The sequence below is a fragment of the Ovis aries genome, chromosome 9, assembly GCF_016772045.2.
Source record: "Ovis aries strain OAR_USU_Benz2616 breed Rambouillet chromosome 9, ARS-UI_Ramb_v3.0, whole genome shotgun sequence".
Taxonomy (NCBI): Eukaryota; Metazoa; Chordata; class Mammalia; order Artiodactyla; family Bovidae; genus Ovis; species Ovis aries.
In genome coordinates this window covers 74669725-74679428 of record NC_056062.1, presented here as the reverse complement: position 1 = coordinate 74679428, position 9704 = coordinate 74669725, and positions in this window count along the sequence as shown.

Here is a 9704-nt window from a genome sequence, read left to right as displayed (position 1 = left end):
TCAAGGCCAGGGTTTGTAATAGAAATACCCGTCTTCTAAACTCAAATTCTTAGAGAGGGTCTGATTAATTTAGAAAACATCAACAGTATCATGTTAGATTCCTAAGGCTGTGATGGTGTGTAAAGCACTACTTTTCTTGATAAAAATAATAGCAATACTCGTATGGTACTTGTTCTTCAGGTTCTGCCTACTTCACATGTTTTTATTTCCTTTGTCCTCATAAAACATGTGGAAGCTATTGCTGTGACCCTCCTTTGACAGAGGAGAAACTGAGGCTCAAGAGGTTGAGTGACATGCCCAAGGCCACATGGCTGGTGAGTGTGGCAGCCACACTTGAGCCAGAGTGACCTGCTTTCAGAGTCCTTTCTTGACCTCTAAGCCAACAGCCTATCTGCTGAGGATGGAAACCACAAACATATCACCTTGAATTTTTGCATCATTTCCCAGAAGAACTCCAGTCACACAAACTCATGTCTTAATTGGAAAGGAGTCTTTGAAATCCCTTTGTCCAGCCCCCATCTTACAGATCAGGACCCTGAGACCCAAGTGAGTCTGGAGACTTCACCTGAGCCCAGGTCTTTCATTCCCAGCACAGGAGTTTTGCTGCCCAAAAAGGTTTTTGTCCCTATCACTTCTCTTCAAGCGGGTGAGGTCAGGAACCTGAGTGGTACTAAGGTCCCTTCTCTGGCCTTGAGGGATGCTGGCAGAGATCAGGGGCACAGAGACTGGCATTTCCAGGCCACAGTCAACAGGCCTTATCTGAATCTTTGAAGAGGAATCAGCCCAGTCCCTGTTAGTCCAAGAGGAGCCCCACAAACTAGACGCCTTATCTCAAAAACAGGGCCTTTCCAGGCCAGGCCAAGGGGCCTTTTTCCTGATCTGCCCCACCTCCATCTGTTTGTGCAGAGATCAAATAAACAGCTTCACCACGAGGGAGGTGTTAGGAGCCAACTGGGAATTCTTTATCAGAGACAAGACTTGATTGGGAACAACTCCGGATGACTAATTATGGCTTCAAGGGGAATTCGCTGAGTGGCTGTAGCAACGGAAGAAGGGGCCTTCCCATGTAAACTGGGCCATCTCACAGCTCTGAGTCTAGCCATTTAATTAGCTCCATAGATAGTTGGATGTTATGGAAGCCAGTGTAGCATGTCAAGTAGACAGCTTTACAATGGCCGTGTGGGGAGCCTTCAGGATCTGGGCTCATGAGTAGCTGACGTCTTGTGCTGTTGAGAGTCTGGGCTCCCCAGGGCTGCTGCCAGAATACCCTCTTAGAGTCTCACTGGGTACCTGTTTTTCCCTTTGACTGGAACTTAGAAAACTCTTTGTTAAGCTCTCAAGATTTTAAAAATTAAAATTTTATTCATTTGATACTTTTTCCAGAATTTTAAAAACACACACAAATGTAGAAAGAAGGGTAATGAAGCCCCATAGACTCAACACTCAGCTTGAACAACTGTCTCATGCTTGTCTCATGCCTCCCCCGACTAAACAACTTTATATTCATTTGTTCATTTTTGCTGGAGTATTTTAAAGCGAATTCTAGGCGACATATTATTTTACCTGTCAATACTTCAGGATATATCTCTTAGCAATAAGTACTTTCGTAAAAACATTACCTGATATTGTAACCACACCTAACATAACCAAGAATTACTTAATATCATCTAATATCCTGCTGGTAAGATATAATAGCAGTATATCTGGATTCAGTTTGTGCCCAGTTGGTTCAGTTTTCCCCAACTGTCTTTAAAGATGCCTTTTTACAGTTGGTTTATTTGAAGAGAATCCAAACAAGCTCCCCATTTTGCATTTCTTAAACCAGGATAAATCTCTGACAATTCCCCTCCCCAACCCCATTCTCTTTTTCATGCCATTTAGTTGCTCAAAACCCAAGCCACTGTCCTGTACAGCGTCCCGTCCTCTGGGTTTGGCAGCATCTTTGTGGTGTCATTTAACATTTTCTGTTTCCCCTGCGTTTTCTTGTAAAGTCAATCTAGAGACGTGATTGCAGTCAGGTTCAATTGTTTATTTATTTGCAGGGGTTCTTCCTGGGCAGTTCTGGGCTCCCTCTATTGTGTCACCTCTGGAGACACTTAGGGACCGAAAGACTCGACCTTAGTGAAACCCAGATTGATCAGGGGCTTCAGGAGATACTGGCCTGATCCATCCATTATAGAGCTTCCATCAGTGCCTGAAGAGAAGTCATTCAGTCGCGTCCAACTCTTTGCAAGCCCATGGACTACAGGCTTCCAGGCTCCTCCATCCATGGGATTTTCCAGGCAAGAATACTGGAGTGGGTTGCCATTTCCTCCTCCAATCAATGCCTGAGTCTGTTCTTTTATTAGATGTGACTAGTCAACCAGACTTAATCAACTTTCAAGGAATAAACTCAGTTTCTGTTCCGTTTGTTTCTGACTGCCGCACCAGCTTTCTTTCCTTTGTAATCCTGTGTGCCGTTCTCAATGTTCTGTGCTCCTGTCTGGGACAGGTTTCCCTTAGGAGAGCAGCTCTGACCTCCTGAGCTCTCTGGTTCTGGTGAGCTGGGATCACCGTTTGAGGAGTCTCACTTTACATCCCTCAGACGGTGGCTCAGATGGTGAAGAATCTGCCTGCAATGCAGGACACCTGAGTTTGATCCCTGGGTTGGGAAGATCTCCTGGAAGAGAGCATGACAGCCCATCCCGGAATTCTTGCCTGGAGAATCCCATGGACAGAGGAGCCTGGTGGGCTATAGTCCAAGGGGTTGCAAAGAGTTGGACATGACTGAGTGACTAACACTTTCACTTTACAGTGAAACGAACTCTAGGGCCTCCCCACCAATCCCCAATTAATTCAACTAGAAAAATCAACATTTTTGGTTGGTTGATTTCCTTTTCCATTTCCTTCTTCCCCCACTTGGTGATTTTTGATAGATGAAGCGAAGTAATCTCACAGAGTCTGAACACCTGAGTTTCTCATGTCTTGACACCAATTCTCAATCTTCCCGACATCCTAGTGGGTATTCTGTCTAGCCTCACTTTTCAAGTGGAAGGCTGAGATTCTGAGAGACTCAGACTCACACCCTCTGCTCCTAACCCCCATGTTATAGTGTCTCCTAAAGATACACTGGGATCTCTCTCAGGTTTTGTTTGCTTGTTTTCCAAGAATATCCACTCTTGGTCATAGGGCCCAATCTGGAGGTCGGCAGGGCCATAGAGCCAATGAGTCTGGCAGAGAGCCCAGGACTGAGCAGGCACTTAATAATAAAAATTTGTTGAATGAATAAACCAAGTTATTAGTCAGTCTGATCCTTAATTGGTTTGCTTTTAAAAATGGAGATTAAGGACTTCAGTGGGTAAGAATCTGCCTGCCAATGCAGGGAACATGGATTTGATCTCTTGTCCGGGAAGACGCCACATGTCGTGGGGCAACTAAGCCCGTGTACGACACCTCCTGAAGCTTGCGTGCTTAGAGCCTGTGCTCCGTAACAAGAGAAGCCACTGCAACGAGAAGCCTGCAACAAAGAGGAGACCCCGCTTGACGCAACAAGGGAAAGTCAGAGCACAACAATGAAGACCCAGCGCAACCAAAATTAGTAAATAAATAAATTTTTGTAAATGAAGATTAAAATGACCTTTGCAGAGTCATTATAAATTTGAATAAGGTGATAGTACAGTAAGTAATTGGTGCAAAGTACATGCTTGGTTACTGAAAATTATTATTAATATTATATGAATAATATAAAAAAAACCAGAGAACCCCAAATATCCTTATATTTAGCTTTGGGAGCACCTTACTGACTTAGGCAAAGTTTTACTTTCCTGATTATATTTTGTCTAGCCTAGTGCCACAGAGTCCCTTGGACTGCAAGGAGATCAAACCAGTCAATCCTAAAGGAAGTCAGTCCTGAATATTCATTGGAAGGACCGATGCTAAAGCTGAAGCTCCAATACTTTGGCCACCTGATGTGAAGCACTGACTCATTAAAAAAGACTCCGATGCTGGGAAAGATTGAGGGCGGGAGGAGAAGGGGCCAACAGAGGATGAGATGGTTGGATGGCATCACTGGCTCAATGGACATGAGTTTGAGCAAGCTCTGGGAGTTGGTGATGGACAGGGAAGCCAGGCGTGCCGCAGTCTAAGGGGTGGGAAAAAGTTGGACATGACTGAGAGACTGAACTGAACTGAAAGGCCAGTCAGTCCATGGAACACTAGTCCCTTGAGATAATTAATCACAGTTCTGGCCAAAGAACATCACTGTTAAATTGTGGAGCCCCCTTTCCAAGTAATATTCATTGAAGTCCAACAAAATTATTTTCTGGAGACCACCTTTGGGGAATGCTAGCATAGACAAGGATTAAAGATCATTTGCATCACCTCTTTTCTCGGCTAACGAATATGAAATGCTCAGTCACAGTGGGGGAGGCTCTAAGAGATAGTCCTGATTAAAGTTTGCCATCTGCAATCTATAAAGTAGGTAAGAGAGACAGGCTGAGTGTTTATAGCAAAGGATGAACAAGATGAGTTGTGTTTGCAGCACTTGGATCAAGACTAGACCTCCCTAAAAGCTGTCACTTCCTGGTAGCCAGGAGCCTAATGTTCTAGGGCTGTCTGGTTTTAATTATTTCAATTTATCTGTTTGGAATTGACTTTTTCTCTGTGGGGTGCCTGAGTTTCTGGCTTCTATCCATGAGATATGAGCTAAAAACATTTGAGAATATCACAAAGGCAAACAATGATTTGCTCCTGAAGAAGACTGTTTCCGTAGAGTTGCTACTTTTCCACTTCTCCCCCACCCCCGTAAGGATCTTGTTGTTGACATGAGTCTTCATTATGTGAAAAAAATCAACAAAAATTAGACAAGTGATAATTACTTGATATGAGGGAATAGCCATTAATCATAAAAAATTACTTTTTGCTATAGCAGGGTATCATTTGTATTACTATTTACATACCATTTTTCTTTAAATCATCTCACTTTTTAACATAAAGAAATATATTTAGAAACTTCCCTGGTGGTTCAGTAGCTAAGACTCTGAGTTCCCAATGTCTGGGGGCCCAGGTTTGATCCCTGGTCGGGGAACTAGATCCCACATGCCCCAACAAAAAGTTCTCACACTGCAACTAAAGCTTTTGTATATTTCAACAACGTTTGAGGCTCCTTTGTGCCTCAACTAAGGCCTGGTGTGGCCAAAAATAAAAATGACAAAAGAGAGAAATGTGTTTGAATGGAAGTTCATAGTACTTTATAGAAGCGAGTATCACTCATCATAAAGAAGGAAAGAAGCTTCTCTTTTTGCGGGGCACAGGCTCCGGGCACACAGGCTTCAGCAGCTGTGGCCCACAACTCTAGACCTCGGGCTCAGTAGTTAGGCATGGACTTAGTTGTTCCGAGGTATGTGGGATCTTCCTGGACCAGGGACTGAACCCATGGCCCCTGCATTGGGAGGTGTTCTTGTCCACCGTACCACCAGGGAAGTCCAGCACTTAATTTCTTAACTAAAATGTGTACAAGAGAATGTACCCATTGAGCAAGGCCATCTCTTGGTCTACTCTGACCCACAAACCACTCCCTCTCGTCTATACAGCCAAGAGGAGCCCCTGACCTGTGTCCTGTGCTCTGCATCGCCTCTCACTGGCCAAGGAGTCTGCAGGGCCAACGGGTCAAACCTATGCAGGGTCCATGCTGTCCCCCAGATCCCAGAATTACCTGCCCAAATGGTCTCAACCCAATTCCAGGGCCTGTGCGGGGCCTCTGTGGGCTGGTCCTCTGGAAGTTCTTGGGCCATAGGGTGGTGGAAGCTGGGCCTCAAGCCCCAGGTGTCTGTCTGCATCCTGTGAGACCCTCTGATTGTGCTGTGGAGCAGGTGGTAAGAGCCAGGGCTTAGGAGGGAGCCCTACGCACACTCCACATTCCAGGGCGGAACTCCAAGGAGTCAGAGAGTTCTGAATTTGATCCTGACTTTCTAGGGCATGATGCAGCTATTCATCAAGGTATGTAGACAAACTATTCTATTTAACATTTTGTAGGTTTCATCATTTGTAAATCCTCGATGTGGGAAATTAGGGTCTCAACTTGTACTCTTGTCCCAGATCCTACAAATATTCGAGGCCCACCAGATGCTATGAGAGGAAGTCACTTTTATGATACCAATGAGTAGACACTTTTGAGAGAAGTGATAAAAAGGAGGTGGTACACACACAGTTTGTATAACAGAAGTGCTTCTGCACCCCATCAGAGGCCTTGGAGGAATTTTTGCTAGGCGATATCATAAACTAGGGGCTTCTTTGGTGACTCAGATGGTAAAGAATCTGCCTGCAATGGGGGAGACCCAGGCTGGATCCCTGAGTCAGAAAGATCCTCTGAAGAAGGGAATGGCAACCCTCTCCAGTATTCCTGTCTGAAGAATTCCATTGGCAGAGGAGCCTGACTGGCTATAGTCTATGGGGTTGCAAAGAGTCAGACATGACTGAGCGACTAACACTTCCAACTTTGCATCTTTCAACTGTAAACTGATAAATACTGTTTCCGGCACTTTCTCCACTGCAGCGTCTCTCTGTTCTCAGTGGTGTCAGATGTAAAATGGGCGGTTCTCACATCAGATTCCAAGAAGTTCAAGGAAGCACAGGATTTCCTGACTCAAGAAAATAATTTGACAGAACTGTTGTTTAATTAATTAGAAGATATTAAAATGCCTATAAACATATTCTTTGATATGAACATTGTATGTCATTGATATATAGTGTGGGTGTTATAACAGTGAGTGAAATCTGTTCCCAAAAATCTGAAAAGCTTTTGGTTTTGTGCTTCTGAGAAAGAGCTTCTGGGGCTGTGTTTCAGGTTCTGCGCTGACAGGGGTTTAAACTGCCATCTGTACGCTCAACTGCCTTTCAGAGCTTTATCTCCAGCCCTGGCCTCTCTCCTCAGGGGAGCTCATGAATCCACCTGCCCAGCCAACTCCTCCATCTCGCTCCCCACACTCAACGTGGAGTGTCCTGTGTTCACTTCTTGTGGCTGACGTAAAAAATTACCACACAATTTGTGGCTTAAAACAACAGAATTTTTTTTTTTAATCTTGCTTTTTTTCCTTGTTGTTGAGTCCTGTAAATCCTTTATATATTGTGGACGCATGCTTTGTGCTAAGTTGCTTCAGTCATGTCGGACTCTTTGAGACCCTATGGATTGTAACCCACCAGGCTCCTCTGTCCTTGGGATTCTCCAGGCAAGAACACTGGAGCGTGTTGGCAAGACCTCCTCCAGGGGAAAAACAGAAATTTTGTCTCTCATAGCTGTGGAGGCCGGAAATCTGAAGTGGAGGTGTCGGCAGGGCCATGCTCCCTCTGACGGCTCTGAGGGAGAGTCCGTCCTCACCTCTTCTGGCCTCTGGTGGAAGCTAGGTTCTAGGTCCCGAGGTGTTCTTTGGCTTGTGGCTACAATGAATCCAACCTCAGGCTCCATCTTCACAGGGCCTTCCCCGCCTCCCGCTGTGTCTCAGATCTCTTTCTGCCTTTCTCCTAGAAACCCTGTCACTGGAATTGGGGCTCACCTAAATCCAGGATGGTCTCATCTCAAGAGCCTGATTTACTCACATCTGCAAAGGCCTTTCTTTCAAATAAGGTCACCTTCATGGTTCCAGGGATTAGAACATGGACATATCATTCATCCAAGTGGACAAACCGCCATTCAACTCACTATGTGACCTATTGCATTTCTTCAAAACCAGTGCCTTCTGCTGTCTCTAGGGGAGGAGTGGTACCCACATTCCCCAGGTGGATGTGGGAAGTCATCCCCGCCCCAGCCCCTCCTTTCCCCTCCACATCCAGACAGTCACCAAGGGCTGTCAACCAACCTCTCAGAGCTCTGCAATCTGTCTTCTCCCCTTTGGTTCCCACTGCCATCCTCGCTGGCCTTCTTTCTGTTTTTCAAACTCTCACCTCAGGGACTATGCTTGAACCGATGCTTCTCTGGAAGGCTATGTCCCTCAGGCTTCACAGGCAGGTTGGCTCTTTTTAGAGAGCTCTGAGCTCAGGTATTAACATCACCACTTTTGAGAGGAGTTCCCTTCCTGATCTGCCTCAAATAGCTTCCCAGTGACTCCATCATGTCACACAGCTTTATTCTTCCCAAACTCCTTTGAACCATATTGCTTATTTGTAGATGTTTTTTTCCTTTCTGTCTGCCTCAAAACACACACACACACACACACACACTAAACTACATGAGGCTAGATAGCCATGTCTCTTTGCTCAGGTCTGTATCCCCAGTCTTGAGATTAGTGACTGAAGTGGAGTATTTAATGCAAGTCTACTGAATAAATGATTGGTGCTTCAGTGCTGGCCTTGACCTCCTTCGTCTGTTCAGACAACTGCATGACCTTTTAACTGTCTCAGGTCAAATCTGATCACACTTCTCTTAGGCTTAAAGATCATTCACCATTTCCCACAGGTTGTTCTGGGTCCTTAGCTTGACATCCAAGGCAGCCAGTGTACTCCAAACCCTTCCTCAAACTTCCCTCTAGTCACACCTAAGGACCATTCTGTGGTTCTGACTCTGTGCCTTTGCACCTGACGTCCCCTCTCCAATGCCTTCCTCTTCTTTCAGCTCAGAATCTGATTCTGATTCTTTACTCAAAAACCAGTTCCCATGTCACCGACTCCAGGAAGCCTTCTTTGACTTCTCCCCTCTGCCATGCTGGTACCAGGTTTTTACTGTTGCATTTCCACACGGTTGTATCACGTGCATTCTTCCCTGCTTCTCTGTTCAGCCTGACTTCCTGAAGCTAACCCCTGCATGCTCATGTTCAGCATAAATGCCATGATCACTCTGGACGAGCATCTCTTTCGACTTCTTCTGAACCTGCAGCCCTTCCACTTGGCCGTCTGAGCTCCAGGGCCTTGGGCTGCATGGTCCTGGGAGCTTCATCAAGCTGCTGTTTGCCTTTGGAGCGCCTCCTGGCATTGCCCTTGGGGCATCTTGATTTCTAGAATTGCTTGTCTGGCTTCTGGACTCACTGAGACAGCCTTAATCTCCTGCATTTACGTGCGCTCAGGTTCCACAGTTTCCAGGTCCTTGCCAGCTCCCCTAGACATGCTGCCAGTTACTAGTCTTCACTTAGCTGGGGCAATTAATGCTGAACCAGGGCCATGGGGCGTCTCAAAGCCAGGAAGCTGAGTTTCAAAGATTGCAGAGAAGCGAAGCAAGAAAAGTTCCAAAAAGTGTCAATTTAACAATCAAGACTTCACTCTGGAGGGAAGATATTTAGAGTCATGATGAGAGAGGCCGGATCACAGGCGGCCAGCGGGAGACTGGATGTGGAGACATGGGGGCAAAGGAGTGGGTACTCTTCAGCTGCGTGAGGGTAGTATCTTAATCTATCCAGGCTGCTATAATAAAGCCCTACAGACTTATGGGTGGCTTATGTGCTGTGCTGTGCTTAGTCGCTCAGTCATGTCCAACTCTTTGTGACCCCTAGACTGTAATTTGCCAGGTTCCTCTGTTCATGGGGATTCTCCAGGCAGGAATACTCGAGTGGGTTGCCATGCCCTCCTCCAGGGAATCTTCCCAACTCAGGGATTGAACTCGGGTCTCTCACATTGCAGGTGGATTCTTTACTATCTGAGCTACCAGGGAAGCCCAAGAAAACTGGAATGGGTAGCCTATGTCTTCTCCAGGAAACTCCGGACCCAGGAATTGAACCAGGATCTCCTACACTGCAGACGGA